This window comes from Lepisma saccharinum, chromosome 28 (assembly GCF_977018435.1).
Source record: "Lepisma saccharinum chromosome 28, izLepSacc3.1, whole genome shotgun sequence".
Classification (NCBI taxonomy): domain Eukaryota; kingdom Metazoa; phylum Arthropoda; class Insecta; order Zygentoma; family Lepismatidae; genus Lepisma; species Lepisma saccharinum.
This window is the reverse complement of record NC_139256.1, coordinates 1075773-1100025: the sequence shown is the minus strand read 5'-3', so window position 1 is coordinate 1100025 and position 24253 is coordinate 1075773. Positions and strand designations below refer to the sequence as shown.

General features: G+C 39.3%; 1 long non-coding RNA gene across 1 annotated transcript in view; it reads left to right on the top strand.

Moving 5' to 3' along the window:
- Positions 1 to 234: 234 nt before the first annotated feature.
- Positions 235 to 24253, top strand: part of LOC145981054 (uncharacterized) — a 65741-nt gene continuing 41722 nt past the window's right edge. The window contains exon 1 of the long non-coding RNA XR_014440922.1: positions 235 to 360. This is a non-coding gene — a long non-coding RNA (uncharacterized LOC145981054). The remainder of the gene's footprint in view (positions 361 to 24253) is intronic.

Here is a 24253-nt window from a genome sequence, read left to right as displayed (position 1 = left end):
CGTAGCCAATGGAAAATATCCTTAATTTACAGGCGATTTCAGAAACGTAGTAATGATCATAATTTCGTTTTGGAGAATGACAGGACATGTATTTTAAGGGGAAATGGTATTCCATTCCCTGTGCAGCACTCTATGACCGAATCATGAGGGAAACATTAGGAGATAAATATATATAATTCGTCAAGGACTTCCTGTAATGGAGGTATTGCGCGCATTTAGTGGAGTATAAATACGGCACGCAGTGGCTTGGCAATTAGACACAGCATCAAGAAGGCATCCATGGAGGCGCTTATCATGATAGTTCTACTCTTCATTTCATTTGTCGCCATGTCGTTGGCCTGCAAGGGTGTCGAAAAGGAGGTAAGATAACATCTTATTGTAGTACTAAATTAAAAATAGTTTCATATGTGTTATTCAATCAAGTTGGTACTAAATGCATGATTCATATCATATTAATTGAATATTGAAATATTATACTTCCATAAGTCTACCTCAATAAATATCTGTGATTCGTTTGAAATCCTAAAACTGTATCCACATTTTCCATTTTTTATTGAACTCCAAGTTACCGAGATTTTACAATTTCATATGTGGACATTTGTTGTTTTACATTATATTCGTATGTCACGTAATATCAACAGTTACCTTCAACAAATAGACAAAATTTCGATTTATTTATGCTTACCTATTATCATAGCCACGGTAGCGAACTGGTCTGACTCTGTAGCAGAGTGGTTATCACTGCAAGCTCCGACACCAAGGATCCCGGGTTGGAATCCTGGTTAGGACATGGATGTTTGCGTTTGTCGGGGGATATTACCTCATAGGGATTTAACTTTAAAAAAAAGTTGTGAAGGAGTCTGACTACCATGCGAAAGACCGGGTTCGATCACCGGTGGGGACAACCTGTATTTTTTTTACCTGTTCAAGCGCCTTCGGTGTACACCCAGAGCAGTATAACGTTGGTACCTGGAGGAAATTACGGGTAGTAAAAGCGGTCAGGGCCGTGATGCTGATCACATCACCCCAGCTTCGGCCAAGATCAAGAGAATGTGGGACACTAAATCCACACTCCCTATTCACGTACGTAGAGCACAGCGGAGCAATTTACTTTCTTTAAAAATGCTACTATCTATTATCAATTTACTCAAGCGTACTATATTGATCTTCCTATCTGAGATACGTTACTAGATAGGAAGATGCATGTGGCGAACACACAATCATAGGAGCACCAGAAAAGTACTGCTACTGCACTTAGCATTGAAATATGACAACCTAATATTTCTATAAGTAACGTACATAGTAGTCTAAAGAACACAGTACCATGTGTTTAGAATATGACTGATTCCACATCAAATCACCTAGAAAAATTTCCAACTGCAACCCACCGATTCAGATTTTCATGTAGCTTGATGTATTGGTTAATAATAACAAGGTATGAAGACATGCAAAAAATCTTCTCTACATCTCTTAGTTACTGAGAAACAGAAGTTTAAAGTTCCAGAATTTTGCATGGATCAGTCAATACCGAGGGTATGGAGGTAGCCTGCAGTGATTAACAGAGAAAGTTATATCTCAGAGTCAAATCGAGATATCACTTTGCATTCTATTCGTGTAGTTCATACATCTATGTATATTCCACTTGAAAAGCTGTCTCAGAGATTCCTTTGCATAGAGAGCCAGAAAAAAAGTATTGTAAATAATGTTGATTTCTTGTGTCAACGTCTGACGTTACTAAAATTGCATTGTCACTAAAAGGCACTGCAGTTATCATGTAAATTTTTAAAGTATGTTCTAAATTTATTTATTTTATTTTATTTATTTTACCTAAAGTTTCAGATACAGAACTTAATGACTATTTTACACTGAAACAGTAACAGCAGGAAAATAACAATAACAACAACAACAAAATAGAGTACAAGATGGCACTGAAAACAAATCAAAATTATACATACATCGTTAACAATTTTCTAAAACTTTGTTCTGGCAAGAATATGTCCACATTTGGAGGCAGGTTATTATATGAGTGAGGAAGCCTGTAGAAAAGAGACCGCTGTAGAAGGGAGAGCCTTGTGGTGGGATTGTGAAATAGCTTAACGTTGCGGGTTGGCCGTGTGGGAACACGTAGATGAAATTTGTTGAGCAGAAATTCGGATTTAATTTTACCATTCATGATTTTGTGCAAGAATTTCAGGTCTGCTAATTCGCGACGAGTGAGTGGTGGTTGGATATTGAAGACAGACATAATATCTGTTATCTGAAGGTGCCTCAGAGAAGGTATTCTGTGGCGAGCAATGGCGAGGAAAAAGTTGAGAACAGAATCAATCCGGGAAAGATTTGTTTTTGAAGCCATGGTCCAGATAGGAGAGCAGTATTCAAGAATGGGGGAGATAAGGGATTTGTAAAATATGCTGATTGATGATTGGTTTTGGATTTCAGTGAACCTGTACAGAAGACCGAGAAGACGCATTGCTCTTTTAGTAGTGTTCGTAATGTGCTCATTAAAGTTTAGTTTTTCGTCGATGATAACTCCGAGATCTTTTTGAGATTTAACTTTTTTGATGGGATTGTTTTCAGGATAGTAAGCAGAATCGGGGTTGTTCCTTCTTAGGGAAATGGTGAGGCAGGAGCAATTTTTAGGATTCAATTGAAGTTTCCACTGGCGACACCACACAAGTAGTTCTGTAAGAGCTTGCTGTAAGATTAAAGCATCGTGTTCTGATGAGATTTCTGTGAAGAGTTTACAGTCATTGGCAAACAGAAGTATATTTATAGGGAGAGATAACAGTCTGTTGGGGAGATCATCCATGTAAAGAAGAAAGAAAGGTGGGCCTAAGACGCTCCCTTGGGGAACTCCAGACAAAACAGGAAGAAAGTTGGAAGAGGTGCCAGGAAGGATGGCACGCTGCTCACGTGCACTCAAATAGTCTTGTAGGAAGGATAGAAATTTCCCATGGATGTTAAATCTGGATTGTAATTTATGAAGAAGGAGATCATGATTTATTTTATCGAAGGCTTTTGAAATGTCCAAGTATATAACGTCAAGCTGGGAATTATTTGAGATAGATTGAGTAGCATGTGAAAGTAATACCGATAGATTGGTCAAGCAAGAGATGCCTGGAAGGAAACCTTGCTGAGCAGTATTTATAAGGGGAGATGTAAACTTTAGCAACCTGTCTTTAATGGCTATGAAATAAAATTATTGGCTTTTTCAATGCTTCTATTAATAAATCTTCATTGAAACAATTTTTATGTATATTCATATGGGTTATTACATGCCAAATCATCACAAAAAATGAACATTTCAATCTGACCATTTCAATTTTCATGACATTTGGTAGGATTGTTGAAGACATGAATTAAATTACATATGTACATTTTTAGCCGTCAGAAAAGCACGGTATTCATACAGCAAGGTTGCAAATATTATAAAAAATGTATAACTTACGTGAGGAAAGGTAAAACAAAACAATTCATAACTTTGCTTTTAATTATGATATAACTTCCGTCTTGGGCTTGTTTTGAAGCTAAGAGAGCATACGTACAAATTTTTAACAAAAAATGCAGGCTCGACCAGTACATCTCCTCTGTGTGCCTAATCTACAATAAGAGAGCATAATTTTCTTAAAAAAATATCTTTATATGAATATACACTACAAGGTCACATTATGTGACGTTGGAGCTTGCATATGCAAACATATGTATGTTAAAGTTTGTGGGGAATAAAGTATGTTACACACTTAAATGCAGTCTCCGTTTGGTGTAAGATTAATTTTGGGATCACGTTGGAAACAGGAATAAAAAATAACGTAGACTGCCGAAAACCTGTGACCACATCAATATAGAGTGTGTCGTATAAGAATTCGGGGTTGAAAATTGGCCAATAAGTTCATATTCTGTTTCCTCCATATAGGTTATAGAACTGATTGGATCCCACTTTAATCGGTGGTTTATGTTGCGATCAGCCTGTCTGCTTAAAGTTAACTAGTGTTCTAACTAGTGCCAGATCTACAAGCCGCAAAACCCCGCATTGCGGGGAGCCCTGAGACAAGTAAGCCTTTAAGGGGGCCCTCAACCATTGACATAGTAGAGGGTACGTATATTTAGAAAATAAACTTAGTTACTCAGGGGTACAGAAACGAATACAATATATACAGGAAAATGTAAAGTTAAAGTTGCCTGTGAATAGATAGCACCATGCGAAAAGGCACATTTAGGGTATGTGGGCCCCTCATTTCTTCAATGTCGGCCATATTGGAGGTTATGTGATCAGCACCACGCTCTGGGCGCCCTTACCCTCCCCCCGGTACCCTTTGATTTGAGGTTGGGTGGACCCTAGATCCGCTTTATGCGGGGACAAAAATCAGACCTCAGATCACCCATCCAGGGTTTCCCACGTGGCAGTCAGACTAGAATCAAATCAGGCTACAATATCACGAGAAAAGCAGTGGTGAAGGTTTCTTCAACCTATCTTTAATCAGGAAAAAGTTATGACTGCATGATTGTAACAAATGTATATTTTTTAGGTGTGAGAAAACAGTGTCATATATATATATATATATCACATCACCCCCTTCTCATTTAAAAATTTGAGTAGAATTCAATATGGCGGCCACAAATATGGCGGGTGTCCGCTTGGAACATACCTCTAAGCCTAACTTCTTTCTATGATTACCAATTGTGCCCAGCCTAACTCCTTTACTTTTAATAGGCGGTGTTAGGGAACTTTTGAATTACCCTCTACGCCCTTATATACGAGATCAAGAATTACACACATACATTATGTATGTGTGTGTGTGTGTAAAGGTAGGTAGGTAGAGGGACCTTTGGTAATATTTTACGGGGAGGCCCAAGATTTGTAGATCCGGCACTGACTCTAACATCTGAGTTTTAACAGCGATATTTGCCGAAAATTTAGATATTTAGTCAAAAATTCACATATTAACTAAACACCTTAGAGGATTGAGCCGGTGTAGAATTTCAGTAACATCGGACCAAACTTAATAAGGTGGTTCATAAAATATTCTTCTTTCATGTATTGCATCCATTCAGACTTCTCCCGGTGCTTTTCTTGAATCCTTCCTAATAATATATTTATTGAACTTCAGAAACTTTTTTTATGTAGAACGGTGTTAGTAAACTTTTAAAATACGATTCGTCGTTTTGAATGAGAGTAGATACAAAATTATAAATATTTTGATACTTTAATTGTCGTACAGAATTCTTACGCTGGAATTTTTACAGTATTCTTGTACCTTGGACAGTTTATTTTTTGTGACCTTGATCAAGGTTTTTTTTTTCAATATTGCGGACCAATGGCAGATTTCATCTGTGGTGCTACTACATGAAGTTCTAATCCATTGGTTCAGAATGAGAAAGTGTGTCCAGTGAGTGAGAAAGGAAAGTCCAGTCAGGTATAAGTAATTATACACATCACGTAATATAAGAACTATGTTACGTAATGCGTTATTTCAAAGAGACATTAAAGTCGGAATGTTGAAAGTCGTTAGTTTTACGGCCACGGTAGTTACATCATACATCTACTACGCACCATGAAATACGTCAAAGTGCTTAAAGAGAGCGAGAGAAATTCAATTCCTCTTAAGTCTAAGCATTTCAAAATCTTCTGAAGTTTCATAAAACCTACTATTCTGCAATTTGATCAGAAATTTTATCGCATACATTTGAAGTGATTTTATTCAGAGTAGCTATTTAATTTTAATTTGCCAATTACAGGATTATATCATAAATTTTTATGGCATTCAAATGCTTTGCCACATTTCGTAGGCGGTTAAGTGGTTAACTTTCCAAGTTGGTGTTGAAATTCTCGTGTTGAAATCCCAGCCTGAGAATGTGTTCTCGACATTCCTCTGACCGCTGAGTATCCATTCTTCGAATGGTTGCTGTGGAAAGGAGGGGGGGGGGGTGGTGGTGAAGATAAATACGTGAGTATCATTTATTTAAAACAAAATTGAGTATTACATTAATTTAAAAATGCTTTTTTACAATTTTGTTAGATATTGATATCCTTTAAACGACCTGTAAAGTTCAACAAGTAGTAATGGTAAGAATGTGTAATATATTATTGCTTTGATTATCATGCATTCCTTCTATTTTTCCTTTCATAGTGACTCATATATTTTTACTATGTTCCCTGAATATTTAGAGTCCTCGCGTAGTGGCATATTCAATATTGGCAGCTCTTCTCAGCTTCGTTCTTGTTTTACGTCTTGTGAATGTATATAAAACAAATCACTTAAACTATTAACACTGGGTGTAGAAATTCTGGGGTGACTGAAGTCTGATCTGGGAATGGGGTATGTAATATTGGACCGGCAAGACATGCTAAAGTTATCCAGATATATGAACTACGCTTGTTTTCTCTTACTTTAGTTAATACGCGTATTGGAGATGCCTTACATTGTTACCATTCAATGTTCGCGTTATTCTTTATTTACTTTTTTTCTATATGTGTGTCCTGCCTAACTAACATTGCAAGCAGGAATTCTTCTTTGATAGCACACAGCGCCGCGAGCCAGATGTTTGACCTTTGCCAAGTCGTTCGCGCATGCGTTTTTCTATCTGTCAACACACTCATCTCAGGAGTGCACGCATTTTGTGACACTGAATCTGCAATTTTTACGATGTTTCCAGGTTGACTCGAATGGATAACTTTGCGCTTTATAATTATTTACTTGTTATTATGACGTGTATTAAACGTTCTTTAGTGGTCAAACTCTGTCCAGAATTTTTTACTAATTCTTTTTGTTGAAGTTGTGATTGCATATGCATAAACTTGGCAACGCTGTCGGTATTCACTTGTTACTCAACCTCTCTGCGTGGCGTGGTTTTTGACAGTTAGAGCTATGTTTTGCTCTCTCAACGTGTTAGTTAAATGCGCGTCGAATATTCTGGAAACTGGACAAAGAAAGGTAAATGAGTGAATAGTAGAATGTGTAATTGATATCTTGTGTGCAAATAGATTATTTTACATGTGCATTGGCAAACACAAATTAAAAAAATTAAGAAAACATGAAGAGGGTTGAGATGTGTTCGAGTTGATGTACAAAAATTGCTTTGCAGATCGAAGTATGAAATGGTGTGCTTATTATTCAGTGTCTAAGTTATTGTCTTCGTATCGTGCCTTCAGTCGGGCTATCCTAATTGTATCTATTTTTTGCTATTTTGTACCATCTATGTAAGATACTTTTCAGGGAGTTCGCGTCCATTCGCGTCGGTACTTGTAAGCGTTTGCAAACGCCTTTCGCGTATGTGGGACAGGAGAATTTTCTTTTGATGTTCGGAAGGCTTTTTGAGACTTTCATGTGCCAGTTTGCGAAATACGGCCAGCTGCACTAAAAGCATTTCATTTGTGGGAGAGGTGGGTGTTGATTTTAGGGGGTCGAGAGGATTGATCCATAATAAAGTTTGGGTTCAAATGCATACAGGAGAAAACTGTGTTTGTTTTGCTCATTGTTGTTCGGCAACATTTTGCGACGAGGTTGCAGGTTGAAGATAATATTGCCACGTTTTATCTCTTGCTTACAGTGCAAATGTCATGATGATATCTTGAAAGAAATTGAAAGATGTATCTACCACTCTATTAGTGTGATAAGCAGCAGTGTTTACAAATTTTAACTGCACCCCGTTAATTATCATAGTTCATTCATTAAGTTTGCTTGTGGACCTGTCTAAGATTATGGTGGACGGGAGACCGTACTTGAGGAAAACATGTTTTAATAACCCGTCCGCGATTAACTGAGCGTCATGGTTAGGTATGGTGCATATCTCTTGCAACTGTCTACAACTGACATACAGTATCTGTAGCCTCTTGTGGTGGAGGCAAGGCCGCATAAGTGCATGTATATTTTCTGTCACTTCGGCCAGTATGTTCGAGTGTATAGTGCGTAGCCGGGGGTGGCGTTTAGCTATCTGGCAAGGTACACATTTTCTGACCTGTTCGTGTGTATTTGTTTCATGTTTGGAATGTAATACCTATTTACTAAGTGTTGGTAAGTCTTTGTCACTCCTTGGTGTGCGCTTATCATGGGGTTTGTGTGAACAACATCAAAGAAAAGCTCCTTTTGATAACCGGATGCGAACGTAGTTAATCTGTAACGTTTTCTATCGTAAACGAACGTACCGTTTTTTAATTATTGATTGGCTCTCTGGTCATCTTTTTGTATTTTAATTATATTGTTGAAGAATGGGTCTTGTCTTTTTACGATTGCCATGTCAAAAGTGTCACTTTGAGTTGTAAGAACATGCTGAGTTATGTCATCGCTGTCGGTGTGAGTGTTATTGTCAGAGTTGTTGGTATCTAGGACAGAAGAACAGCTTAGTTCATCTGCGAGTGCATCATGTGTTGATGATGAATGTTGAATTTCTAATTAAATTCCTGAATAAATAGTGTTCTCTTGCTAAAATTGAATTCTGTGTTTTTGTATTTCTTAGGAAAGAGAAATAATGATTGTCGGTGATTAATAGAAACATAAGTTTATTACAAAATACCGAACTGTTTTAACACATAAAAGTGCAGCTGTCACCTGGAGTGTGAAAACATCGATTTTTATTCGTGCCTGTTAGACAACGGCTACAATATGCTGTACGTAAATGTCACCCATCCTCTTCATCTTGCATTAAAACTCCGGCTACTCCTACATAGGACTAATAACATAAATCAATTGTTTATTTTCTTTGGGTAGCAGGATTTTAGTATGAGCGCGCTTGAAATCATAGCCTTTAGTGTTTCAAACGCTTGTTTACGTATTTTGTGCTTTAAAAACACTACGTTTCTTTTGAGTAAGCGGAATAAGCCTACCGCTGAGATAAAGATGTTTTTACGTGTATTCTGACAAAGTTGATAACCCCAGGAAAGCCTTTTAAATCTCTCCGATTTTGGCTGAAGGAATTTTGTAATAGCTTTAGTATATTTATGATATTTTGATTCTCTTTTGAGATACTATGTGCCCCAATACTGAATCTTCTCCGAAATCAAAACGGCATCTTTTGTTCATGATTTGAGGTTAGTAGCAAGTAGATTCTGAAACCATTTCTCAATTATTGCAAGCATTTCCGAAAAGCTATTTGTATAGCAAACGCATCATCATTATAGCTAAATACCTCAATGTTCGGGATATCACGTCGGACCATTTGCATTACATGATTCATTATAATTGATCTTCTGGCTAAACCAATTTGTAAACGACTATATTCCCAGTACCCAACACCAATTATATAAAAATCAGATAAATTCTTCGAGACTTCCGTGATAGGAATTTGAAAGATACCACCTTTGATGTTTAGCTTTGGGAGCCATTTATTTCCCCATGTACGCCAAAATGTGTTCAGTTGTCAGCAAAACCACTGATGTTTGTTTGATCCTGTTAAATTTTCGGAAATCAAATACGATTCTGTTTAAATTATCTCATTTTTTAACTTATATCACGAGGTGCCTGTAAATCGACCCTGAGGAAGAACGCAATATTTCCTCCTCAGTTAGTTTAGCAATTTTACTTTTTATTTTGGGCTGCTGCATAACGGGATTCTCGTCTGTCAGTTAAACTAACTAACAAAACTAACTAACTCTCTAGCCTTCTTAAACCCGAAGGTTCATGGCTGCAGCAACACAGGCCTTCCATCTTTCCCTATCTTGAGCAAGTTCTATATACTCTTTTCCATCCCTACCGATTTCCCTTAGGTCCATCTCAACGTTGTCCCTCCATCTTCGTCTTGGCCTTCTTACAGGTCTCTTACCATCAGGTTTCCCAACAAGAATCCTGTAAACTCCTCTTTCCTCTCCCATTCGTGCCACATGGCCTGCCCACCTAAGTCTTCTTGATTTAATTATTCTAATAATATCTGGACATGAATACAAATTATGTAGTTCTAAATTATGTAACCTTCTCCACTCACCTGTCTCCTCATCCCTTTTAGGTCCAAATATTTTCCTAAGGATCTTATTTTCAAATACTCTCAATTTATGTTCCTCTTTCAATGTAAGGGACCAAGTTTCGCATCCATATAATACTACAGGCAAAATTACTGTTTTGTATATTTTAACTTTTAGTTTCTTAGATATTAAACGAGAAGACAAAAGTTTATGAAGAGAGAAGTAACATGCATTTCCTGAATGAATTCTACTTTTTATTTCCTCTTTAATATAATTTTCATTTGTTAATATTACTCCTAAGTATTTGAATTTGGAAACTGGTTCAAACGAGTTGTTATCAATAATTAGATTTTGATTATTACCTAACACTTGGTTTCGGCCTGTAAGCATATATTTAGTTTTCTCTTTGTTAACTTCCAAAACTATCTCGTCTGTCAGTTAGATGTCATATTAATAACAGTTTGCTAAACCTATTGGCTCCCCGTCGTACGTCACGACGTCAGCGTATTTTTACACTACTTCAAGATTTTTTCTTTATCTACATCTGACGATTCGGGATTCAAATTTATTAAATTGAGATCGAACTTTTGTTGACTTGCATTTGAAGTCTCATTCTCGGTCTCGGTGTACGTGATCGAATATTTGTGGTTAGTCTTCAAGATTTCATTTTGTAATACGTCATTTTCGTAATGACTTCGTAAGACGAGATTTCTCCTATTGGTGCTACAATTTTTTAAGGTGACCTGGTTGTCATTTCGGTTCCTTATAAATATGATCCCGGTCTGTGTATTTAACATGAAGTGTCGCATGGAAATGTGAGTGAATAAGGTATGTCGGGTGCGGCCGCTCTTGTGTCAATTTTTTTCAATTTTGTTAATGCGTAGCGTTCCTCTAACTCTGGATCTTAAATAGGATGTACTATTAGTACTAGTTGATGGTAGAGACAGCCCTGAACGGGCAGGTACAAATATCTAACTATTCATTAAAATAGACTCATGATTCGTTTCAAGACTGAAGTGAGCAATGCAAATGGCAGAATGGGTGTAGACTAGCTTACCCTGTTCGGTTTAGAAATAAGACCAGTAGCTCCTGCTTCTCCGATGATTCCAGATTAAAAGGCCTCGTGTCGCTCTCATGCGCACGTATATAAACCCTCCCTTGGCCTCTCGTCACCTCTTGCCAAAGGCCAGTGTTCTTACCATTTCCTGTAGAAAGCTTATTCTACACATTCTGATGCAGGAGCTGACAAGGCCTGCCAGGGTCAATATTTCTTAACCGAACGGGGTATGGTACGACACCCCCTCTTGCGAAACAATTTCCAAAATTGAAATTGTAATAATGAAAGGTTTAAATTGAACCTTCTGCCATTCACCAAAATTTAAAAGGTTTTGTTTATTACATGAAAAAAAAAAAGGTTACATAAAATAAAATAATAAAAAAATGTCGGATACCCTTCACCGAAAATTAACAGAATTAAGCTCAAGCTTGAAAGCTGAAGGAAAGTCTTTTGTTTTCATTAGCCACACGCTGGAAGAGTCTTTCGTAATCAACAATGCTGACGGTGGTCAACATGCGATATAAAGTGTTGTTCGCAGGTCCGTGGAGTCAGCGGAAAGTTCAACACACTGCAGCGTAATGCGATACATGCGACTGGCCCCTAAACAAATGCTAACCAAGCACCACACGTAATCCATGAGAACTTTAATGCCGCATGCTCGCAATCTTCCGCCTCATCAGGATGACAGTTCGAGGCGAGAGCAAAAGACCGTGGTAAACACCAAACTCCACTGGACTGCGCACAACCACACGAAGATTAAAAAATAAATGAAGGTTATGTTTGCACTTGCCACTGACGTTCTTAGCACACTATGTGTGCACACTATGACCTGAGAAATGAGACGGCAGAGCAATCCAAATACATTCCAACCCCGGAGTCCTGGGGTACGAGGCACTGTTCTGTGACATACACGGTCCTTGACCGATCATTTTCACTGGGGGACCGGATTCGAATCCCGGTGTGGAAAGTTCCGGAATACTGGGCAGCAAAGGTCAGATGAAAAGACGTGGCCGTGGGGCGGGCGAACACAGGATAGTCCATTGGAAGCCATTCCAAGTAGCGGTTCCAAGCCCCAAAAATATGCCTTGTCCAATGGCGAACACTGGGGGGATGTGAGGATAGGCCCCCGAAAGTTCACAGCAGACGCCATTGCATACAGTAATTATGGCCACTGGTAGGATGAAACGTCACAGGTGTCCTGGCATGTTGCTGATCCACAGGGCTGGGTCCCAACACATTTGGGTCGTTGATTGTACCCGGAAAGTTCCAATATGTGGTGAAGGACATTGCCTGGCCTTACAGAGCAAAAGGGGACGATGTACATGAAAGATGTTCATGCTTCTTCTTAAGGGGGTTAGATTCGTGGGGGGGGGTTTGCTCTGTAAGATGACATTTCTTCTGATGTTTCTGACGCTGTTCCAGTCCTGGGATGTCACTTGGAATAGGATTTTGGGTGCTGCTACGTGACATACACCGCTGAAAACCAAAGGAGGCTGGTGAGCTCCAAAGCCTTCAGTAATGCGTTCTTCTTCCGGCCTCAAAAAATCACTGGACTTTTCGAAATTCCTTGAACTCTTGGAATTCCCGAACAGGGGAGGAAAACAGGTTGGACATAGGAATAAACTACATTGCTCACAGTCATTCAATATTAAAAGGAAATAAAAAATGTGTAAAGTAATCGTCTTTTATAGGCAAGTGAAAATCATGAGTAAAAATAAGTAAAATAAACTGCCCAATAAGTGATATAAAGTATAAAACAAAGTTTGAATGAAGGCTAAATAAATAAAAGGCGGAAAATGTAATTTGACGCCTTAACACTGGAACACCATTAAAATGAAAATATGACTTCAAAAGTAATATATGTATATATTGACTAAATTATATATATATATATATATATAGCCCCTGGCTTCTCCCAAAATATAAAATAATGTGCAATATAAAACTAAAGTTATGACATGGCACTAAATGTCCTTTGTTGGGACATGATCATTATACAATAAAATGAACGAAAATATCTAGGTTTAAATATTGATAAATATATAAAAGTAATATGTAGATGGTATCAAATATATCCCCTGGTATCAGAAAAATTAACCCGACGAAATCCATTAATATCATGTCAGAAGTGTCAAAGCATTGTAAAAAATGAGGAACTGACGAAAAAAAAATAATTAACCCAAAATCTGGTAACGTCACAGCTGTTAAAACGGACCTAGCCACAAGTAAATTCGGGATCACTAAGATATAATAAAAGAGTAAAAGACATGGCTCCAATGACGTTAAGATCATTAATTACAAAAATACATAAAGATGGAGGAATATATCAAGGCGACATAGTGACGCATTGTTAACGGTCACTAGTCGAGGTTGGTTTGTGCTTGCATACGCCTGACGTATAGCATAAATAAACAGTTAAAATGAAGTTCCAAATTAGTAATAGGATAACAGCAACGGGAAAATGGGACAAAAATATTTCATGAAATTTTGGTTCGTTCGCGATTGACAGATTTAATTTCTCCATGGCCAGTCGAAGGTCAGTCCAATCAGGAAGAATTACATTTGAAAAATTTACAGAGGTATTAAAAAGTGGAGAAATTGCTCGAATAGCTATTTCTGTATCTAAAACTCTACGAGTGTGGATGATTTCATCATCAAAAATCAATTGATCAATAAACGGAGAAAAAAAGAAAAAACGATAAACAATAATAACAAAAAAATCAAATTAAAATTGCTCAAAGCAAACCATAAACACCCCGGGTGTGACCCTAGGAGATTGCCTTGACCGGGCTGAAACCGTCGCCAAATAAGGAGGGGGCGCATTTGTCTCTCTTAGGTAAAATGTAAATTCAAAACTGAAACTAATCTGGGTTATTGATTTAGAAAACATTTCTTGGCTATCTGTGAAGTAAATTTACGGTTCTGAGAATAAAGGAAAGAAAAATATATAAGGCATTGCGTTAAACAGAAAAGAGGAAAAACTTCTCTACGTCATGCTATAGCCCGCCGTGTATTTTCTTTGTCACTTAGCATAAATGCTCGCCGCGTAAGAGATTACACTTGACCCATGACAACTTTAAGCGTCTAAATCCACTCTTTGAGGTTTTAGCCTAATAAGGTAAACAAAAACTACATTTTATGGTCGCCTTAGGAAAAGAAATTGAAACGGAACCGTAAATGAACATCATGACGCCGGGCCGGGAGAAAAGTATAGGATTTCGTATGATATTACTTCAACTAAAGTCTATGACGTGTGGGAGATTAAAATATAAGCACAATTACTCGCTATTACCTACTTTACGAAGATTAACATGAAATTAATCTGTAAGAGGTAATTAAAGTTTATTTGGGAAACTTTTGAAAATTCTGAAGGGACGAGAAAAAAATCGCATAAATAAGCGCCCTTAAAGAGGCTATTATTCACACCTCGTTTGGAGACTAGGAATTTCATTGCCGAAGCCAGCTGAGTGTAAAGTTCATCTACAACAAAGAAAGGTGTCATCAAATTCTCTCTCTCCGAGACTGAAATAAGATATGTTTCTTCCGCTAACTCGAATGTGAAAATTTCCGCACGGAAATCTGGCGACTTACATGGAAGGAAAAATCTTTGACTTGAGTCTTGCGACTGCACATATCCTGAGTTCGAAGGAACGAAAGGAAAACAACGAATGAATCGTGCTTTCGGTGCAGAGATTAAACTTGCTTGTTTAAACCTATCGTAAGCTGACGGAATGTAAACGTGATTATACCTAAGGGGAGGGCTTGATTGATTATACTATTCGCAATACTTCATCGTTATTTAATAAAAAAAAAAATGACAACCAGTTTTGCCTTAATTTAAACAACCTTTTTAACTTTTATCGCTATTTAGTGATTTAGTGATTTGCGATGCGATTAAATAACCACACGAAATCTGTTGAATAATGCTGAAGAGTGTTTATTTAAACATTAAGGAATGCCGTAACTTGAAATATAAATATCATAATATAAATACACATGAAATTTAAGGTATTTAAAATTCAAAGCTACAAAATGCAAAAGGAGGAATATTAAGCTATCCTTTAATAAATAGCTGAAGGAGACAATAAATATATGGATAATAACAAAAAAATCTCGTTAATATGTGAAATACTCTACGCCTTGAATACCGCTTACGTCTCGTTCTACTTTTCATTACAAGTTGGCTTACGCCTAACTATGGTGTTTTAACAAACTAAAAGTCATGCAGACTAAGTCATTCTTATGTCATTGCGCTACAATGACATTGTCATTCCTCTTGCTACGGGTACCTCTGTGTACACAATTAATTCGTAGGGGAAGACATAACCTTAAAACTAATGGAAGGGAGCGTCACACTTACTACCTTTAGTAGCGGACACCATTGCTCCTCTATTCCTTAAAACATATATATAAACACTTGCGCACTCTTTTATATTTCACTACCGGTATTTCTGCGCGTACAACTAAAAACACCTATTATTAATCCTTAGCTAGAACATTGAATCAACGAGCGGGTTATACTCTAAACGAATGGTAGCGTCACTCTTACTACTTACGCCAGCGTATAGTAGCGGACATATAATTGCTCCTCTATTCCTAGAAATATAATTAGCGTTTCGTTTTTTCACATATTAACTTTATTTTAGTAAAAAAAAAAATTCCTTAAACAAGGTAAAAATAAAAATGCTCTGCGACTGACTCGTGTATTCTCTCGACTATCTCCTTATCAATTTGCACTACAATTATTAGTACCAAGGCTCCCATCTTCGGGGCGAGGAGATTTCAGTCATTTTAAATTACGAGTGAGTCGACCACTGATCCTTGTGCATTTCAAAACTATACGTGATAAAATTAAATATCCTCCTTGCGATAATCTTTAACAGTTTAACTTAAAACACATAAACACAAACGGCGTTACTTTTCGGATCATTAACAAGTTACGGTCTGTTTTAAAAATATATATAAAATTGAAACTTTAAAGGACTTTAATTAATTAAAAACACAATTGACTTCAGCAATACTCTCTGCTGTGACCCACTAAGTACACACACCATGGTGTGATTGAGTCGTATCGTTAATAGCCGAAATATCATAAGTTACGCACCAAATTTACGTTAAAAAAAATACCAAATTGTTCAAGAGACTACTGCAAAAACAAGGGTTATCAAAATCAAGTGCCACTTTTAAAATTTAGATAAAATCCTGGGAATTGATGAAAATTTCCCAGGTGGTAGTTCTGTCATAGCCATCAGGGCCTGACCGAAGGTACCGGGTTCGAGCGAACTACGAGCGGAATGACAAGGGCTCGTCGGTAGACGTGCCCGGGCTGGCCAAATTCTGGGCGGAATATGACACTCGAATGTCCGACATCGAACCTTCCGGCGCGCGGAATGACGGACGTACCTTATGCCACATCGCACCGACGCGGAAAACCGCGACGAAGCAAGAGCGCAGAGCTGTTGCCTCATTGCCCGTGGCTACCAAAGGAAACATTCTATTTTCGTTTCCTCCGCATTGTAATGTGCTCTAATGCAGCGGGTGATTAGCCTATTGGGTGGGTGTGGTGGGTAAGGACTGAATTAAAGCTGAGTATTGACATTAACCATCATTAAGATTAAAACTGCGTGCTAAGCAGCTTTCCCCAAATATAAAGATTCGCGGAGAAAAAAAACAATTCTGACATGTCACTATTTAACAAATTTCAATTTTCATTTATTTCGAATGATATAAATGAAAAAATCCGCAACCCCAACACGTAGCGATGCCTATCCTTTCAATTTTCGTTTATTTCAAATTATATAAATGAATAAAAATTCCGCAACTTCACTACGATGCCTATCCTTTCAATTTTCATGTCTGTTTAGGAAAACAAGGCATGACGCTTTTCATTTCCAAAAGAAAATGAAAATGACCGCATCAATCCACCACGTAGCGTTCCTCTAACTCTGGATCTTAAATAGGATGTACTATTAGTACTAGTTGATGGTAGAGACAGCCCTGAACGGGCAGGTACAAATATCTAACTATTCATTAAAATAGACTCATGATTCGTTTCAAGACTGAAGTGAGCAATGCAAATGGCAGAATGGGTGTAGACTAGCTTACCCTGTTCGGTTTAGAAATAAGACCAGTAGCTCCTGCTTCTCCGATGATTCCAGATTAAAAGGCCTCGTGTCGCTCTCATGCGCACGTATATAAACCCTCCCTTGGCCTCTCGTCACCTCTTGCCAAAGGCCAGTGTTCTTACCATTTCCTGTAGAAAGCTTATTCTACACATTCTGATGCAGGAGCTGACAAGGCCTGCCAGGGTCAATATTTCTTAACCGAACGGGGTATGGTACGAATGATGTCATCAGAAACAATGTATGTTAGATGTTAGTTTGGAATTTTTCAGCGTGGAATGTGCCCAGAATTTCAATGGTTATTGTTCTTTCGCTAAGTAAAATGTCACATTTTTAGTGGTAAGGAAGTCATTGCCTAGCGTGCAGGGTAAATCATATGAATTTATTACTTTGAATGGATTCGAGCATTAGAATTCACCAATTGTCAAAGGTAGAATTGCAATTTCAGACACGTTTACGAGATTTCCCGTTACTTATTTGATAGTTTTCTTAGCTGGGAATACATTTGTTCCTGACGGTATGCTATATTTAGAACCAACGCTAATGGGTGCATCGTTGGGTGTAGTTTTGAGGAAATATAGTTCGTTTCTTTCTATTAGTGGTTCCCTGTGGTGGTTGGTAAGAAGAGAGATCCGTGCACTTCTCGCACCTCTTCTAGTTTAAATTTTTATTAGGGTTGTGGAAGCAATCTTCTGTTTGCCTATTATGTAAGTTACTGATTGATTGATTGATTTGGTGTTTTAGGTACATTTTATGCACAGTAAGGCTATTCGGTACTAGACCTACAGTTTAAAGTGGTATCTGAAGCACTATGTGTGTCTACCTGATATCGAACCCAAGACCCCTTGATTATAAGGCAACGACTCTACCACAGCACCATCGGAGAGGCCCTACATCTTCTAAAGGAGGTGGGGTATCCCCTATTGGGACACCGCTGTGTCCCCTATTGGCTTGGTTTGCACCTCTCACTCTGAAATTTGGGCGAAAGTTCCTATATGTACCCCTGAATATCACGTTCCCCTGACAATAAACATTTGTTCGGGGTTGTATGTGACACAATCAAAATATGTGTGTTGTTTGGGAATGCTACTTTGTGACGCGACTCCCGTGCAGTGGGAGATTTACATGTTTTGTAAGTGTTCCGTTATTTGCAGCATGCCGTTCTGACGGTGTCCAGCTGGTATTGCGTGCCGTGCCTCTTCCCGCACAGCTATGGCCGCTGGTGGTGTGACCTTTTGCGTTGGTGGGTCATGGCCGCATGCGTGACTGCAATGAGCGGTGCCTGCGTGGGAGCTTTGGTTTGGCGCGGTGACGTATGCGGGAGGTGGGTAGGAGGTTGATCTGTGAAGACATGGTTGTGTAGGCTAGGGTATGGTTGTTGGTGTGAGGTGAAATATTTGTGGATGTGACGTAGTAGTCATGACTCATGTTGAGAGGGGTCGTAGGGGTTTGTTGTGTGGTGTTAGGAAACGGAGTTTGGCTGTGTTGCTGAATTTGCAGGTTTTACATTATGGATGCTTGTTTTATTCTGCTCCTTGCTCTTTCTTGCCTGAATCAGCGATTCTTGTCTTTCGTGGTATCGCTGGAATGTTATTAGCTCGGAGTTGGTGTCAAACTAACTGTCGCCTAACGCTTGAGTGAGCTTACTTATTAACTCCGATATTTTGTATCACATAATTTGCACGCTTGTAGTTTGAGGAAAAAATTGTAATATAAGGTATTTCTTTTTAATCACATAATGGTAAATTCCTTCGTTCAAATTCAGGTGTGAAAATGGGATATTATTCTTGTAAACTGTTTTATGAATGAATATACTCAAATTGTGAGTTTATGCGAATGGGATGTGGTTGGGTTGTGGTGGAGTGTAGCTACCTTTGAATAACGTTATAACTTCATTATTTATTTGATTGAATGATAGTGGTACGTCTGAGTGCAAACGGGGTAACATTTCTTTACTTTCTCGTTTGTTCAATTAGGGACGTTTCTCACGCTTTCAAGTATTGAAAACAATTCTTTAACTTGTGAAAGAATTTGTCCCGAGAAAGTTTGGGGGTAGAGTGTGCTGGAGATATGTGCAACCATATTGGTTATGAGTTGAATCCAAGAGATGTCAGGTGTTTTGGTTAGTGTGATTTTCTAATTCCGTTTAGTTGTCTAAAGGCCGGATGTAATTGTAGATAATTAATGTTCCTCTTGAACGTGTTAAAGGGTGCTGGGAACTGGATTGCTCAAATCACGAGTTAGATGTATTATCTCGTCAAGCGATTGGTTCAAGGCGACATGCAGTGAAGTGTTCGTTCATCAAGCCAATTGCCAAGGTTTAGTACTTACTTAGTCGCACACTAGGGGTTGGGGAGGTTGGTGTTGTTATTTGGGATTGTGATTTTTTAGTATCATTCAACGTTGTTAGTAAGAGTCATGGGCATTGTTAGTACTGATTGTTAGGTTAATTTTGGGGGTATTTGCTAGTTTAAAGAAAGATAAAACATACATTGTACAGTGACGTAAGAAAAGTTTGTGTAACTTGTACGGTAGTGTACAAAGCTACTTTAATGCCAGCATCTCCACCATGATGCGTTCACCCGGTTTCTTGAAGCATTGAAAGGGATTGATGTTGCTTAAAACAGCTTATCGCCCCTGTTTGCTTCTAGTCAAGGTATTGAGAGAATAAGAGAAGCTCTTGGTTGAAAAGTTACCCTTATTCTGGGGGGAACCCGGCCAGCTCGTGAGCGACTCGCTGCAGGCGTTGCGTCTCGGTGCGTATCTTCGTGTGGAACGAAGAACGGGAAAGTGTGACGCAGTTGTAGTGAATTTTACTTCAGGTGTTCCTTGAGACGCACGCAGTGCAGTTGATCGGTGTCGGCAATTTCACAGGCGTATTGGACGCACGTCGCGTCCGAGTGGATGTGAGAATGGATTAGAATGGCAGGCGGACGTCGACACTGGCTATCGTACGGCGGCCATATGGCAGATCGAAGGGCCGCGATTGGTGAAGGGCTGTAACAGCGCGATGTGGACTTCGGCAGAGGCTGCAAGAGTTCTAGTCCACGGAGTCCTCTCTCTATCTTGGGCCGCCGACGTTTAACGTCGCTTCGCTCGATCCGTCGATTATCTAAGCGCCTCGCTGCAACTATGACTTCCGACCGCTTCTTCCAAATTTCGTTTCTTTTTTAATTGGTTACTGTGCCATGACGTCATTTGAGCAATATTTCCGGGATTACAGTTGTTTACTTGTTTTGATCTCGCAGTTACATCCGCCAGTACGTATATTGTATACTCGGGGTTCAAAGTCTTATAAGTGGTATTTTGTTTGTCACTGCCTAACCGAGTTTATGGTTGATGACCTGATCCGATATGATCTTAAAATTTCTCCCTTGTAGTACTATATATATATATATATATATATATATATATATATATATACTCTATGTGATCAAAAGTATCCGGACACACCGCGAAACGTGTGTTTATCATAGAGGGCAACATAGTACTGCCATCTACCGCGTGGAACACATAGTCAGCGAACTCAGTAGTCTGCAGACAGTGTGATACAGCAGTATAGACTTTCGAAGTGGTCCGTTGGTTGAATGCCACTTGTGTAGGAAGTGTGTGTGTGTGAGATTTCCACCCTTCTAAACATTCCTCTGTCCACTGTTTCCAATGTTATAGTGAAGGGATATGTACAAACCCAAAAGCGTGCAGGCCAACCTCCCATGTCGACCTCCAAAGACCATGGAGTGTTAAAGAGGGTCGTACAGCATTATTGTCAATCATCCATCGCCACCATCATACAGGAATTCGGAACTGCATCAGGATCTACTCCAAGCACCATTACTGTTTGGCGCAAGGTGTGGCAACTTGGTTTGTATGGCAGAGCAGCTGCCCATGAGTCAAACATCACACTGACAAATGCCAAACGCTGCCTCGTGTGGTGCAAGGAGCGTCGAAACTGGACCATAGAACATGGAAAAATTGTTGTGTGGAGTGATGCATCACAGTACACAATGTGGCGATCCGATGGTAGGGTGTGGGTGTGGCGAATGCCTGGTGAACGACATCTACCAGCCTGTATAGTGCCAACAGTGAAATTCGGAGGTGGTGAGGTGGCAGTGTGGTCATGTTTCTCCTGGAGGGGACTTGGCCCCCTTGTTGCTTTACATGGCAATGTCACGGCACAAGCTTACGTTGACATTTTAACACCTTTCATGCTGCCTACCGTCTGAGACCAGTTCGGGGATGACAATTGTGTCTTCTAACACAACCGAACACCCGTCCATACTGCAGGGCTTGGTTTGGGGGAGTGGTTGCGCAGAGTCCTGATTTGAATCCCACAGAACATCTCTGGCAAGTTTTGGAATGCCGATTTCATGCTAGACCACACCGATCCACATCAATACCTATTCTCATTTTGGCGCTCTGCGAGGAATGGGCTGCCATTCCTCAGGAAACCTTCCGGCACTTGATTGAAAGTATGCCTGTGAGAGTGAACGCTGTCATCAATTCTAAGGGTGGGCCAACAGTGTATTGACTGCCAGTGTCCCCGATGGAGAATTGCCCAAACTTGTACTTTATTTTCAGGTGGGTGTCCGGATACTTCTGATCACATAGAGTATATATATATATATATATATTGTACAGATATGGTGATTGAAAGTAGGAGAAAACCTCGTCAAGAGATTATTTATGCTTGTTCATTAACTGGAATTCTCCGACCGGCAAGCAATCTCAAGAATGTGCACGCAACATTATTTTCTCAGAGCTTTGACTGAGAGGTAATACGTGGATCTGACATGATCCAGTGTGTCCCAAAGGTGTAATAACCTCTCGAGGCTAAAGATTATAAAAGCTATCTCGCCCAAGGGCTCACTCGCTATTTATGAACTCTAACAAAGGTGTATGAACTTTACGGCTGCATAAGCCTTGCAGCCGCTCGTGCGGGATTGCTCGGAAAAGCAGTACCGAACCTTGGCATCAGTGACAATACGGTCAGCTGGGAGAATTTGGACATCCGTCTACTAGGTATGAACAAGCGTGAATAGTCTAAATCAAAGATCCATATCTTCTTTCCCTCAGTCGGAGCAGGTTCGATTACAAGTGTTTTAAGCTCTACCTAAATGTGTCATTTTTGCATCCCTGTGACTTCAGATCCTGGTAAAAGGGGACTACAACATGGTGGAGGTGATACGGGCTCTCTTTGCAATTGAGTACGCATCTGTACCAATTGTTTCAAATTGAATTAGCCTACCCCGCCCTCTCCTATTTTGGAAGCATCTCACAAATTAACATTTGCCAGCAGTCACAATTTAATACTCCCACAGTACGGTTAAGATGCTTCAGGCCCAGTGACAATCTTGTACATTACCATACGGAATACAAACCGCCCCCACACAAAATCTAGTTCTTCTGGACAATATTCATTCTGTACGTGCTTAAGCATCATTCACACCGGAATGAGAACAATTGCTTGTATTTATTTGAAAAACGACATATAAATGAATCAACTAAGTGCATCTCCTTACTTTCATTTGCTCTGTGTTCAGCACGACGAACTCTAGTCTATGGATACGTCACAGATAGCATTGTACGAACACCTAGATGCCTCTCTCAACTAAATCACAGAGTTAGCTGCAGCAAATACGGCGACCCCAGTGAAGCCACAACTCCTATCACCGGCCACCTCCGCTCCACTAACACGGTTAAGATCTGCTAACAGAAACTACCCCCAATTCTTACTAGGATTAGAAACACCCAGCAGAATCCGGCACCAACCCTTTGCAAGCACCCCAACTAACAATCCAAATAACTCTAACATTACTAATAGCACCAATAGCAAATAACACTACTGCAGAACTCGCCACCACTGACATGGTCACACCAATCCCCCAGCAGAATCCGGAAGCAACCCTTTGAAAGCACCCCAACTAACATTCCAAATAACTCTAGCAATGCTAATAGAACAAATAACACTACTGCAGAACTCCCCACCAATGACATGGTGTCACCAATCCTAACTGCGCTATATCCGACGCCTGGTACTACTTTCATATAGGTGTGACACCTATAAATAATTTTTTTCGCACTTCTTTACATTACTAACGTACTATTCTGCATTGAGGAACATTTCATTATGTAAAATAATGAATTTCTAATGAAAATAATGTCTATTTCTTACATTTACGAATACTTACTGTAATTCGTTATTTCGATTCTGTAACACACATTACGGCGATAGCGTACTGGTTTGTCGCGCGATGAGAGAGTATTTTGTTGATTTATGCAGTGTTGCAACCTTGTTCACCGAAAATACCTACATTGGTGCCAGGATTGGAAATTATGCTAATACCTTGGAAACCATTGACGATAGTCTCACACACCATTCACGTTAGCCCCACAAACCATTCCCGTTTGCCCCACAAACCATTCCCGTTTGCCCAACAAACCATTTCCCGTAAGGTTAGGTTAGGTTAGATAAGCATAGTTTAAAAAAATAAAAAAATAAAAAAATACTCGACACGTCATGTTATATTGAAAACACGGCGAGGTTTGAAACACTGACTACAGGGTTTACGTCATCTAACACACTTAACATTGTGCTCTCGTGCAGAAAGCAAATGACGGTAGCAGCAACAGCGTGTCTGACAGACATTTTCGCAGAAAACAACATGTATTCGCATTAAAATTGATCAAAACTACATTCACGAACTTCCACAACGCTACAGAAAATTATTTGCGTAAGTACTTTCTCCTGTAATTTTGAAGATATCCGTCTCACCTATATGAAAGTGTTGCACGACGCCTTTCAGCAGAAACAACCCCAAGGAAGTCGAGCTCTTCCTATGCGCATATATGTTCTCTCCTTCAAGGTAATACGCCAGATCAGGCTCAGAAATTTGTAACGTACAACCAAAATCCCCCTCTTCCCCTTCCATACCCATCCTATCATGTACAAAGTATGAAGCAAACTCCCGCTCAAATCCTTCCCCCACATACAGCTACGCAGATGGCTTCTCTGGGAAATTTTCAAGGACAAACCTTTTCCATGCATTCCACAGCCTGTTACAACCTCGGCTCACAAACCAAGTTTCAAAATTTCACACTACGCGGCTCAACTAACTGATAATACTGCCTCTAGTGACGACATAAGTACGCTGTCCACCCAGCTTGGAAATATGTGTTTACATT